Source organism: Lissotriton helveticus, chromosome 4_1 (assembly GCF_964261635.1).
Source record: "Lissotriton helveticus chromosome 4_1, aLisHel1.1, whole genome shotgun sequence".
Lineage (NCBI taxonomy): Eukaryota > Metazoa > Chordata > Amphibia > Caudata > Salamandridae > Lissotriton > Lissotriton helveticus.
The window spans coordinates 677635899-677649643 of record NC_136063.1 but is presented as its reverse complement, the minus strand read 5'-3'; the positions used below and the strand labels follow the sequence as shown (position 1 = coordinate 677649643).

The 13745-nt window shown below is 42.7% G+C and overlaps 1 long non-coding RNA gene across 3 annotated transcripts in view; it reads right to left on the bottom strand.

Annotated features, from left to right (window-relative positions):
• The window catches only part of LOC144827293 (uncharacterized), a 294446-nt gene that overhangs the window by 10824 nt on the left and 269877 nt on the right, over nt 1-13745 (bottom strand). For 2 of the 3 annotated variants that reach the window (XR_013610121.1, XR_013610122.1), the window contains exon 3: nt 824-971. This is a non-coding gene — a long non-coding RNA (uncharacterized LOC144827293). The remainder of the gene's footprint in view (nt 1-823; nt 972-13745) is intronic. The other variant, XR_013610123.1, reaches the window with a different exon arrangement.

The following is a 13745-nucleotide window of genomic DNA, read 5'->3' as shown; positions in this document are numbered from 1 at the left end:
GCACAACTTCCCTACACTGTAGGATTTCACTACCTCTGGATGTTATCTGTACATAACGTAGGTCTGGCCTATGTATACTGAGTCCCTTGGTGACGTTCAGGAATCATTTCTGTGACAGGTATTTGTGTCAAAAGGCCAAACCACCCATACTTTCCTAACTGGGTCTGTCCTGCTGTGTTGTAAATAGCATCTAATGTTGCCCCTGCTGATGTGTGCCAACTATCCCATCCCCGTGCAATGGTGTTGGTGGGGTTTGGCAACGTTCCTACTGGTGTTTAAACAACCACATTTCTAGATGCATTTCAATTCTGTAGGAGTTGATAACCTTAATGAAGGTAACAGGTATAAAGCGTTGCAATATGAATAAATCTCTAACATTTCATGATCTGAAAAATGTAGCAATTATTCCTAAAACAGACAGCATATTATACACTGTATCAGTAACCCAATTTTCAGAAAAATGTACTGAAGGTAATTACATCACTGAATGCATGATAAAAATAAATGAAAATGAATGAAAGTTCAAAATAAATTAATCAGAATTACAAACTGGATGATTAAGTACATCATTTAGAATATAAAGGTTTGTTCAGGTTGAATACATTTTTAAATCTCTTGTGCATGTGAATTGAAAATGGACATGGCTTCAGCTTTATGTTGATCCTGTATTGTAGAAAGTGTCCACTAAGAGTCATACTAAAAACTAGTTCTAAGCAAAGCCAGAACAGAAAAAGATGAACCCAGAAATACCCCATAGTTCTACTCATGGTGAAACCAGTTCTGTATCTTTTGGAAAGGAAAAGGTTCAAAAGTTTGTACTTGCATTTTTGTTGTTGATTTTTGGGCTGGCTGTCGCTTCCTGTTCACGTGGAGCCATGGAAAACGTATCCCCGTAATGAAATAGCCAGTAGCTGTAAAATCAATTGTTGAAATTGCATCGTGTTTAGTTGAAGTTATTTCTGCTGTTTTTGCTGAAAAACATTGAAATGCTGAAGTTAATATTTGATATCTTTGTTGAAAAACGTTGAAGCATTTATTATTTGATGTTTTTGTTTAAAAAACTTAGAAGCTTTTATTAATTGTTGCTTTGTCGAAAAACATTGAAGCATTTATTATTTGATGTTTTTTGTTGAAAAAACGTTGGTGTACACATTTGTTTTTGGCCAAATTGCAACTTTTTTTCTTTTTGATCCTCATTCACGTCCATGGTTTCCAGCTGCCAAACAACCAAACAAGGGAGAAAGGTATAGAAGAGTACAGTCGTGCTGCCTCAGTCTGGGCTGGCAGGGATGGCGGTTAAGGAGTAGCAACCAATTCCCAACAGCAACGACTGGCGCACACCGATCAAGACGCCTTGTTACCCAGATGGCAGATGACAACCATTGAGCCAGTTGCCACCATTGCTATTGCCTGCCAAAGTACCAACAGAAAAGGAGAGACTGGCATAGCAGGGAGAATGAACCATAGCTACATAATCATCGGACCTGGGGAAAAAAAAACCAGATTCGATGGGACCAATCAAGCAAATGCCAGAAAGCTCTCTTATCTTGTTTCCCAGCCCTGGCGAGATCTAGTTTCGAGATTTGGAGGATTGAAGTGCACCAATCATGGAAGGAAGGGATGGAAGCATCCTTCCAATGCTTACAGATTTCTCTGCAAGCCGCCAGGATGGAATAGAACAGAAGGTTCTTGGCTGGACTACGAGTCTGGTCCCCAACTCCAAAGATGACAATGCGAAGATCAATCACTACTGTGAAACCCAGAGAAGATGAAAGTTTGCTGCTGATTGAGTCCCAAAAAGGTGCTAGGTGAGGACAATCAAAGAACATATGCGTGTCCGGGGCCTCTTTTAAGCCACACCGTGCACAAGCCACTGGGCCCCCCAGGGAAAACTTAGACAACCTCTGCGGGGAGTAGTATGCCCTATGTAGGGTGAAAAGATGGTTTCTAGGAAGCCAGGCTGGTTTGACTAAGTCCCACAATACATTGCAGGACATTAACCACAGATCTTTCACATTCAGGCCTGGCATCAAGTCTCCCCACAATAGCTCGGGAAGGTGAAATTTGCCATCAATTTCTTCCAGTATTAGATTGTACCATAGAGAGATCTCTTTTTTTGCTGGTGGTTTATCTAACAAAAGAGATTCAAGTTCACTGCCTCCCCCTAATGGCAAGTTGTTCCAGCGTGCAGTTTGGGTGGTTACTGCTTGAGCCCAACTCAATATTTGCAAGTATTTAAATCTGGAGAGATTGGGCCGCACCTTGCTTACTAGATATTCCCAAGGAAGCAGGGTCCCTTCCAAAAACAGGTCTCCCCAAACTGTTATTCCAGCCTCTCTCAGCGGGAGTGCTAGTGTGTCGCCCACCCAGCCTGGAGCCAAGGGAAGATCCCATATTGGAGATCTGCTAGAGTAGTACCCCAATTTTATTGAAGACCTCACCTTAGAAGTTCTTGCCAGGCCCTGCAGCACCTACAGTTTTACCTTTTTAAAGAATTTGGGGTCACCAAATTTAAACAAGTAGTCAGACTGCCCAACTCCTTCACACTTCAATAAAGCCAGAAACATACTCCCAATACCCTCATCTGTTGGTATTTTTAGCAGCATACGTGTGTGTGATAGTTGAAACGCCCACGCATAAATCGGCAAGTCTGGGCCCGCCAGCCCCCCCTTCTCCCTGCGGCGCCTGATTTTCTTCCAGGCCATCCTTGGATTTTTATTATTCCAAATAAATGAAGTAATTTCACCCTGTAACTTAGCCAACAAAGAGGGGTCCAAAAAAAGTGGAATTATGTTAAATAAAAAAGAAACCTTCGGTAGGATAGACATTTTCACCAGATTTATTCTGCCTAATAAAGACAGAGGGAGGTGCTGCCAAGCTCTCATTAGCTTCCGACATTCTTTTGCAACTACAGCAAAGTTTGAGGGGGCAATCAAACTGATATCTTTGATGATGTTTAGCCCTAAATAACGCACACTTGTGTTTAGTTGCTCATTAAATCCGCTCGCGTCATCATTCCACACCATTATCTCAGTCTTCGAGGCGTTTACCTCATATCCTGAGACTTCCCCGAATTCCAAGGCTAACTTAATGGCTGCAGGAAACGCGGTGCTAATCTCTGATGTCATTATCATGACATCGTCCGCGTAGAGGGCCACCCTCTTTTCCCAATCTCTATAGATAAAAGGCTTGATAGTATCATCCTCTCTTAATTTTTTAGCAAAAGGCTCAATATAGAGATCGAATAGCAGGGGGGATAGAGGGCAGCCCTGCCGTGTTCCTCTTGTAACTGCAAAGGGTTTAGACAGACCCCCATTTACCAATACACAAGCAGTTGGCTATGGTACAACAGTTTTACCGCTCTGCGAAAACCCTCACCCACATTGAATTTAGCCAAGGCCCCCGACAGGTATATCCAATTGACCCTGTCGAAGGCCTTGGTGGCATCCAACGTGAGGATAGCCAATGAAATGGAGTCCTTGTTCACGATGTCTATAGCGCCTATTAGGTCGTAGGTTAATTCGTAAAGTTTGCGACCCCTGACAAAACCCTTCTGGTTAGGATGTAAAATATCAGGGGCAACCTGGCCCAACCTGCTTGCTAAAAGGGATGCAAAGATTTTATAATCTGCGTTCAAGATTGATATGTGACGATATGAGCCACAGTTAGTAGCAGGTTTACCAGGTTTTAAAATAAGCGTAATAGATGCGCTATTCCAAGATGTTGGTGGAAGCGCCCCCTCCTGCAGTATTTGATTAAACAGGACAGCAAGGAAGGGAGATATTTCTACCACCAGATGTTTATAGATCTCAGCTGGCAAGCCATCAGGGCCTGCAACCTTGCCCCCCTTGCTGCCCTGTACAGCCAACACAACCTCTTCCTCTGTAATCACTTTATCCAAGAAGGCACTTTGTTCAGAGGATAGTGATGGTAAAGAGATACCATCCAGCCATTTCTCCATACTATCCGAAGTGATGTTCCTGTCCTCCTGATATATGATTTGAAAGAAATCTTTAAAAGCTGTTCTAATATCTGTATCCGAAAAAAAGGTACCTTGACTCGTTATAACAGAATCTATGATGTTGCGTGCCTGGTCAATTTTCGACTTACATGCCAATAATTTGCCAGCCCCTTCCCCATATTCGAAGTGGGCTAACCTCCCATTTCTGTAGGATGCGTTGATTTAGGATGGAAGCCAATTTCTCTTTTAGTGCAAGCAAATTCCTATGTAACAATGGTAGGTCGCAATTAGGAGCATTGCTACTGGTATCTATTTCAACTTGTGCTGCAAGTAAATTAGTTTCAATGGACGCTATTTCCTGTGTGTATTGCCTCCTTCGGAACACTGCCTTGTTCTTAATTACACCTCGGAGAAAGCACTTAAAGGCATCCCATATTATGCCGGGCTCAGCAGAGCCGATATTTGCTTGCATAAACTCCTGTGTTTCAGATTTAATGAATAAAACATCATCCGATGACGAGAGAAAGGATCGGTCAAAAGACCAAGATCTAGAAGAGGGTTTAATTACTCCAACGAGATCCAAGGATACTGAAGAGTGATCAGACAGATGTTCTTTACAGAATCAACCAAATTACGACTTATTAGAATAAAGTCAATTCTGGATTGGTGACGGTATTTGTAGTTTCGAAACGAAAATCCAGATTCTAGTCCTGCTATTGCCCTCCAGATATCTATGTATCTATATTGGTTCATACAATTAAGTAGGAAAGCTCTAGACTTTGACAATGCTTGCTGCCTACTGCTTGGGGTCTTATCAAGCAAGGGGTCGAGCACGATATTAAAATCCCCTGCTATGATAATTGGCTCAGGGAAGTGCAAAAGATGAGAAAATAGAAGTTTCAGAGCTGTGGGATCATCCCGATTGGGCCCATAATAACCTACTAAAGTCAAACGTGCTCCACCTATATTTACAGTGGCAATTGCCCACCTGCCTCCAGGGTCCACCTTCTGCTAAATAACTCTTGTGTTTATAGATTTTTTTAAAGAGAATAGTCACGCCCCTTATATTTAATGTTTGGGAAGTGGATGGTGAGACGTCTATCCACCTGTTCTTCTTGACCAACTCGAGCATCTCAGCCTCGATTAAGTGTGTCTCCTGGAGTATAATGACCTGCGCATCCGAATCTCGCAGATATTGTACGATCCTATTTGCTCTTGGTTTGGTGCGCAGGCCATTTGCATTCCAGGAGAGGATCTTAAGATTGCTCATGAGTCATAAATCGTACCTTGCCCACAGAGTCCACTAAATCTAGCTAAGAGAAGAAAGTCACTTCGAGCTCCTACCAAAGTTAAGTCAACTACCCATGTTTTGTCAAAAAAATTGTCAGAAACCAATCCGGAAATGAGGGAAATGTTATGCTTTTTTACCCAATCCCCATCACCCCAGTGCCCCAGCCTACCCCCCCCTCCCGTGAGAAACCCTTGTACTGTCTAACCGGAACAGATCCGGTTGGTGGTACCCCCTACCCTGCCCAAGCCCCCACAGAGTGAGTATTAGACCTAGTTTTTTTATATCTTCTTATTTTTTTTTCAATCATTTTTTTCCTTTAGTTGGATTACCCTTATTTGTAAAGGCCCTTGTTGCTTTCAATTACTTTAATTACCCCTTTTCTTTAGCCCCCTGTTTAACCTAACCTAATCATGATGTGCCGCACTAGAAAATTAGAGAGCTAGATAGCTAGAAAGCTAGAAAGCTAGGGGGGGGACAAAGCAGAGAACTAAAAGAAATGCAGGACCTTAGACTGTTGAATTCATATCTCTACCTTTTAACCAGAGGCCCCCTTATTCCCCCAAAGGACATCAGTCACTCATCTGCCGCCTGAACCAAGCGGATATTAAACATCTTATTGTTAAACATAATTTTTAAGGCGGCGGGAAAGCCCATCTGGACTGTTGCGCCTAGTTTCCGGAACGCATCCATCCTCCTTCCCAGCAACTGGAGTGTTGTCTTGACTTTTATTTTGAATTTGAAAGGTTGGTTCAAGGAGAACTGGTTCCATTGCATTGTTGCATAGTCCCCCACTCCATGGATTTGATTTCTCAAACCTGATGAGCCTTTCAGTTTGAATTTCTTGAATAGTAGTGAGAGGGACATCTACTATTGTGGAATTCACGAGGCCTACTGCTCTGTATTGGCCACATAGGTTTTGGTTGATTCTTTCATTTGAAATTAATTTGGTGCTTTTATCACGGCAGGATGCGGCAAGAACAGTTCTTGTTCCTTTCACTATAAGGACTGGCACATGTATTTCTGTATGAGGGCCCAAATTCCTTTGTGTCCGCGATCTTTTTCTCTCTCTGCCCAGATCCACGACTTTTGAATTCAGACAGGACTTGCCGTGATTACCTCGACTTCCCAGTGATGGCCTGTTTCACTTTGACAGAATCTTTGTTTGTTTCTTTGTTTCCTTTAGTTCCTGTAAAACAGCCAAACGATCATAGATACAGAATGGTTTTCATCCGCCACTGTGCCCTCACATGTATGATCAGGTTCCCATATTTGTAAATGGGGTGACACCTCTTAGAGGGCTTCTTGGCTGAGTGTGTATTTCCCCCTGAATCCATACAAGTGTTTGACCCCACTAATACCCTGCCTAATACCCTAGCTGTTAATGATTGCTATATGCCCCAGTCCTTCCTCTCCTCTACCTTAATTCACTCAGGATGGCGTTGGAGAGGAGTACCACAATACTACGTCCATCCCTTCCATGGCCTCTCAGTAGGCTCGAGAGCCAAGTGTGGGGCCACAGTCAGGGTGTAATGTTGATTGCGTATCTCCTGTTTTGCACTCGCAAATCTTTCTATAACAGTTTTGAGCGTCAACCAAGTATTGAGGCCATACTTATGGGAAACTTGAGCAAGGACCCACTGCCACTAAGATATATTTTTAAGCCACCTCAAAATTTGAGGGGCCGCAGTGGTCCTTTACACGACACGATCAAGTGGACAGTCTGATGCTGTCTAGCAATGGGACCTGCGCGGGTCTTGTGATGATGTAGCCTCGCATTTGTTTTCTGATGTTGCAGTTCAAGATAAAGCCAATAGTCTGACTTCTGATCCCAGGTCACCAATAGCACTGTTGCAATGAAGAAATAATAGCTATTACCCCTGAATGCGCGGAGCCCATGCCCTTGTGTGCTTTAAATGATTAATTCCAGCCTACTATCCATATTTGGAAAATACTCTATCCCGCACTCCAGGAATCTGAGCATATGGAATGTTGTTTGCATCTAACTTGTAGGAGTATTTGAGTGGAAATTTTAGGCACTGCTGTGCTGCTTTTGCGTGAAGCAATTACAGCCACCATATTCTAACCGTCTATTCTCGTTGTTGGACGAGTGTGCGCAGCTATGGAAGCTGTGTGAACAGCCCCCCATGTGGCTTCAACAGCCAATGAATACCCTTCAACGTGCACACCATCACGTTAATGACTCAGCATGTTAATCACATGAGTTTTTGGTAGGTTGTTTTTAAACTCCACTATCTGTTCCCAAAATTTTGTATTTTAATTATGCCACCTTGGTTCATTTTTAAACCCATTTTGTTCCCAAATGGTGTAGATATTTATTACATCATTGCACACAGTAAAAGGAATCAAACACAATGAGTGTTGGGAATTCTCGATCCGTGTTTACAAGTGCAAGTATCAGTGCTATTACCTAGAGGTAGTTTTTTGGTGCAATGAGGACGGAAATTGCCATCCAGCATCTGATCTTTAACAAAAGCGGCCGGTGGGGCAGACCCATCAGTGTAGATTTTTAAAATTCATACTGATCTAGAGGCAAGATTTCATTTGGTAGATGGTGTTCTTTTTCATGTTGCAGGAATGCCTGTGTTTTTAAACTTGGATCAAATCTGCATTCAAAGTCTGATGCAGCAAAAGAGATAGCCATTTGTATCCATTCTGGATGTAAGGTTTTGGCATTAGGAATGCTAGCCCCAGTACAGGGGTGACGACAATAATGCCACTTCCCATGAGCCAGTGCTCTTTCTTTTGCTACAGCCTGAATGGTTGTCAGAATTGTTTCTCTGTTGAATTAAAACTCATTTCTGTGTTTGTGTACAGATGAGAATCATATATGATTGGTACAGTTTCACCTTTATTAAAAGGTAAAATAAGTGTACCCACATTCACCCAAAATGATACTGAGTACCATGTGGTGCAAGTTTAAACGTGTGTACATGTGTTTGGAAGCAATAATATCTTCCTGGAGTGAACAAAGAATAATGGTGTGTTCCTATGTCCAGTGTTTGACTGAAAAGTCAGGTTTGAAAAACGTTGTAGAAAGGTTTTACTTTCTCTGTGAAATCAAAAAACGTATGTTCTGCCAAAATCTAAGAATCCCAGTACTGATTGGAAATTGATTGATGTCTTTGGAGGCCGGAGCAGCGCACACTTTTCTAAAAAGTTATCTACCAGGCTTTTCCATACACTTGAAAGCTCTCATCCCAAAAATAGGACACTGAGGTGGGCAATTTCTGATTTTCTCAAAATTAAATTTGTAGCCCTCAGAGGGAAACCCATAATAATGGTGCTCATCCTGGTCAAGTGTTTCCCCAAAAGGTTGTCCGTTTAGATAAATATCCCAGAATATAGGACAACACTTCTTCATCAAAGTGCTTTAGCAATTCAGTAATTCTTTGAGAAAATACCCCTGAGCTGTTCTTATACCCAAGGAGGGAGATGACAAAAAATTGTCTCTGGGACTCTAATATACTAAATGCTGTTAGGTACCTGTTTTTAGGTGCTATAGTTGACAGAAACATCTATTTGAGATAACAAGTTTTGATTTGTATTTTCTCTCGCATAATGTTATTCATATCTGCATGTTGGAAAGCATGTGTCTTTGTGCAAGTGTTCAAGTGTCTGTAAATGAAAACTAGACTAAATGTATTATCAGGTTTTGATAAGTGATGCAAGGGTTTGTTCATTTGTGAAGTGTATTTTCAAACGATCCCCTTAGATTCAAGTTGATCTAAGATCTAAGTGACCTGTGTTTTAGCTTCTCGCTTAATAGGATATTGTCTTTGAGCATGTGGTGAAACTATTAACGGGATCACATGGTGGGTTGAGTCCTCATCCCATCCAGCGTGATTTTTATACAATGCTGGAGCTTGGGCTACTGCCCACTCCTGTGCATATTTATGTCTAAGGTGAACAGGGAACAGGGTTGAAAAATTCAGGAAAAATATACTTTCTCCCTAACGAATGCTGGCCGCTAATCTTATTCTGCTAACAGTATGTCAAAACCAGACTATAGGTTCTTCGCAAAGAGACCTTTTACTTTCCTGTGCTCGTCCTCCTCCATGCGGAGTGTTATTTCATATAACTTGTGTGGGACGCTCACCCTTCTGTCTGGTGTTTCCACTGTGATGTAATCATTAAATTTAGCTGTCCAGAAATTCCTTCAGGTTCTGGTGAGCTATTGTTACTTCTGCCACTCTGCCTTAGCATTGTCTGAGCCCAATCCCCGTTCAGAAGTTGAGTCCTTAGGATTCTGTGCAAGTCTAACTTTGAGACCTGCAACTTTCTTCTTTTTTTTTTTTTAAATTGAGGTATGGCTTGTCTTCTGTTTCAGAAGAGTCCTGAGCGTGCTTGTCCCTGGACTGCTTGCGCTCTTCTTTGTGTGCTGACTTTCCTTCTCTCCCTGTGTTGTTTACCGGGAGGAATGTGTATCAATATCCTTATACCTGTCAGGTTTCCAGTGCTTAATTTGTGCCACGGCTTATGACTGTCTGCCACATGGTAGTGATGTCTGCCAATTTAGGTACGAGCACACCAACTTCTGTTCATTATTTAAATTTAAATTAGTAGTATTTGCCTCCAAAGCCATTCTTATAGCTTTGGGGGCCTGTTATAGTATGAATTGTCACACTTTTAATAGTGTGATGATTAGTAGTGTGTTTGTGCTGTCATTGGCAGTGCTGCCAGGGGCCATGGATGGTGCAAGCTCTAGTGTCCTACTGTCGAGAGCCCCGGTACTACTCTTTTTTTTTTTTTACAAATTAAGCACTGCAGTTTTCCTAATATTATCCCTATTCCAAAGGTTATACCTCTTTGCAGAGGGCTCCTGTTGAGGAGACCTACCTCGGGACTGAGAATCTTTTCTGAAAAATATTGTTTTTTTTATTATTATCCCACTTCTTTGTAGAAGAAGTAGGTGTCTGCTTAGAAGTGTCCTTTTCAGGACTGCCCATTAGCTGTGGTTTTTAAAAGCTTTTTCACCCAAACTGTCCCTTCCCAGTTCTGCATATGCAGTTTTAATTATTTTGGCAAGTTCTTGTGGTTGGTCTATAAGACTGACCTCTCTTAGGTGTTGGCGGATCGCCACTGAAGCTGCTTCCCCTTTAATGTTAGCTAGTATTATTGTTGATACCTGGTCATAATTACCTAGTAATGTCATACCTAAGCTCAGAGCTGGTTCAGCTCCATACTTGTTCTGTATCTGTCGTAAGACATCTGGAATTACTGCTAAGGAAGGAATACCATGAGTTCTGGTATATATGGCAGCCAAGACTGTACCCCAATTGGTGCAGTCCTCTAACTGTGGTGTGATCCCCATGGGCAAGCAGAGTGTTAGCATTATATGCTTTCAAATGGTGTGGTATTTAGAAATACTGTTTCTAACTGGGTGATTTTCTGAGCTACCCAGAAAGGAATCTGTTCACGTTTCGTGGGCAGTTTACCCATTACTGTGTGTAAGTTTTGTGGAGTGATTTTAGTAACCGTGCTCTGTGTAGGAGCTGTATTATTTGTAGCTACCGTGGGCTGGACACCAAGTGTCCTCATGACAAATTGCGTCATGGCTCTGTAAGAGTTTTACCAATTCTTTGTGTTGTAAGAGAAGTGCATCTTGTGGCATTATATCAATGTCAGGATGTGGTGTGTAGCCAGTTATTGTCGGCCATGTACCTCCTGGTCTACCCAGTGGACCAAGCCTTGTTTTATGTATTTGTTGTAGGGAGCCATTTAAAACCAGAAATTGTAGTCCTGGTTATTGAGCGGAATCTTAATCTCCTCAAAAGGAGTGTAGACCGCTGGGACTTTTTCATGTATGAAAGAATAAAAAGTCTGAGTTGTTGCATTTACTGCTGGGAATGTAACCCAAGAATAGAACACATCTGTTTGATAATCTTCGTGTGCCTCTATAATAATCACTGTACCTCCTCGGTCTGTTAAACCATGTCTGAGGGTTTTTTGTGTGAGTGTATGCCTGACTTTGGGTGCAAAATGTATTGCATTTGCTTCCTTTTCGTCGTTTGAGACCTGTGTCCCAGTGACAGAAGCAGCTGCCTCGGCAGACATTGTGTTTGTGAAAACAAAATGTCCTAAAAAAAGGGCTTTCAGATAAGGTTTTAATAAGGCACAATTGTTCGGGAACTTTTTCCTTCAAGCTTGATTAACCAACAGCCAATACAGCTGTTGCGGAATTTTGTGCCTACCCACTCCAGACGTCTCTGGTGTTTTGTGAGTAGGGGTCTCTGAGAATAAGCATGACTGAAATACTCAGATTCTACTGTTAAATAAGTGCCACAATCACGGCGCCATTTAGTGTAGTTCCTATTTCCCTTATAGGTTCTGCGCATTGGAATAACATACACGATAGGCTTGGCATAGGACTGAGGTCAGTATGCCCCTATTATGTATATTAAACTTAATTACTGTGTACCAGCTAGCACAGAGGCCACTAGAAACATCTTGAAGACAAGAAGGGAATAGCTTCTGGCAACCACATAACATAAAACCCTGATCCCTCAGGTTCCTTTTCATTCAGTCACTCATCTCAGAGAAGTACATAGAAGAAACAGTCGGGTGTGTTTACAATGAAATGTATTGCACAGTTGTTATTCTAGTACTGGTTATATGTGCTGCGACAACTGTTGGACAGTAGCAGAGAATTATGGCCAGCAGTGCAGTTAAATAAAAAGGCTTTGTATAGTTCTACCATTTTGCAACAGTAATGCACAAATACATAAAATACAGAATGCATTAAGATAAAGCCTATAGCCCTATGATGCCTAACTAGATGTACCTAAGTGTAGCTAGCATGTGTGTAGGTCTTAGAGAGCCAAGAATCCCCCTAGGATTTAGTCTAACCCCATTACCTTAGTGGGACTTCATCCTGATCTTGAGCTGGACACCCACATATGGGTGATGGACCTCTGCCAGCCGGAGCGGTAGCATGATGCAGGTTGCAGCGCCTCCGGATGGAAGTCTCGGTTTCCTCTGATTTGCTTGGGCAAAGGGAGCTATACTTATACTGGATAGGTGCCTTGGATTGACGTAATGTTGGTCAGAGGAAGATGTGTTCTTGCAGAAAGGGTCTGTTTCCAAGAATGTGTGTTCTTGGAGAAAGGGCCTGTTTCCAAGAATTTGTTGTGACGTAGGTTAGTCACTGTTGGACATGAAGATTACGTATTTAGGATGGACCGTCTTCTGTGCACAGAGCACACTGATCAGATACGGGACAGCCTCTCTGTTGCTCTTTATTGTAAAGGGAGGGCTAATCTAGGTAAAAGGGCCTTAACTGGGTGAAAGGTCCTGCCTGTCTCTGTGACACGAAGGATTTGTGCCTCTGAGACAGAGTACTTATATTAGGGCCTCAATTTAGTTTATAACACTGGGTTGCACAGTAAGTATTATAAATATTCCAGTAACATACCTCAATCAAGATAGGAAGTTTACATTGCTGGCGTAAAGTTTTCTAATGCATTCAAGTTGTCAAAAGAGAATATCATTCCATTCCTCCACCTCCCTGCAATACCCATGCAGTACCCTGCTGCTAATCCCTGTAGTGAATGTGGCAGAGATGGGCTTTTCTTCAGCTCTGAATTCTGTCTTACCACAGCAGAGGCTGGCTGCTGCCACCTTGTCATACTCAGCTCACGTCTTTACTGGGTTCGGGTGGCAAACCGGCAGTTACTTCTTAAGTAGAAACTCTGGTGGTCATCGGATATGTCAGCCCCTCCCTCCACTCTTAGCACTTTCAAAAATCTAGGCTTCCTGATGGACAGTACTCTCTCGATGAGCTCTCAGGTCCAGTCTCTAGTAGGCTCCTGTTGTGGGCTTCTACGAATGCTTAGAAAAGTTCTCCCTACTTTGCCTCTTGAACATAGGAAGACCGTAGTCCAGGCATTGATCATCTCAAGACTGGATTACGTCAATGTTCAGTACCTTGGCCTCCCTGAATATTTGCTCAACCGCCTACAGGTGGTCCAGAATGCAGCTACTAGAGAGGTCCTTTTGCTCAAGCCTAGGACTTATATCTCTCCTCACCTCAAGGCTTTGCACTGACTTCCTGTAAATAAAACGGATCCGTTTTAAGGCCCTAGGACTCTTCTTTAAGGCCCTTCAGGGAAACTGGGTGGAGTATATAAGAAGGAGAGCTATGCACTATGTGCCACCAAGAACAGTCCCCAGGGCAGAAGGGGAGGCCCATACCGCCTTCCCTGCTGCCCTGGGGACCATCACCTTTCAAGGGCTAATTTTCATTTTAAATAGGGCAAGCCTCTCGAGCACCCCAGCCCTGGCGACCACCTCAATCACCCTGTAGCTTTACCCCAAAAAATGTGGGGGGTATCCGGACCCGCCACAGGGCCAGTCACCTCCCTTTCCCCTCCCTCTCCCTGGGGCTTTAATTGTAATTAATGAGGGGGGCCATGTGGACCCCTACAGCCCCAAGGACCACCCCTTCCCTGAGACTTTTCAAAAATCTAATGCAGG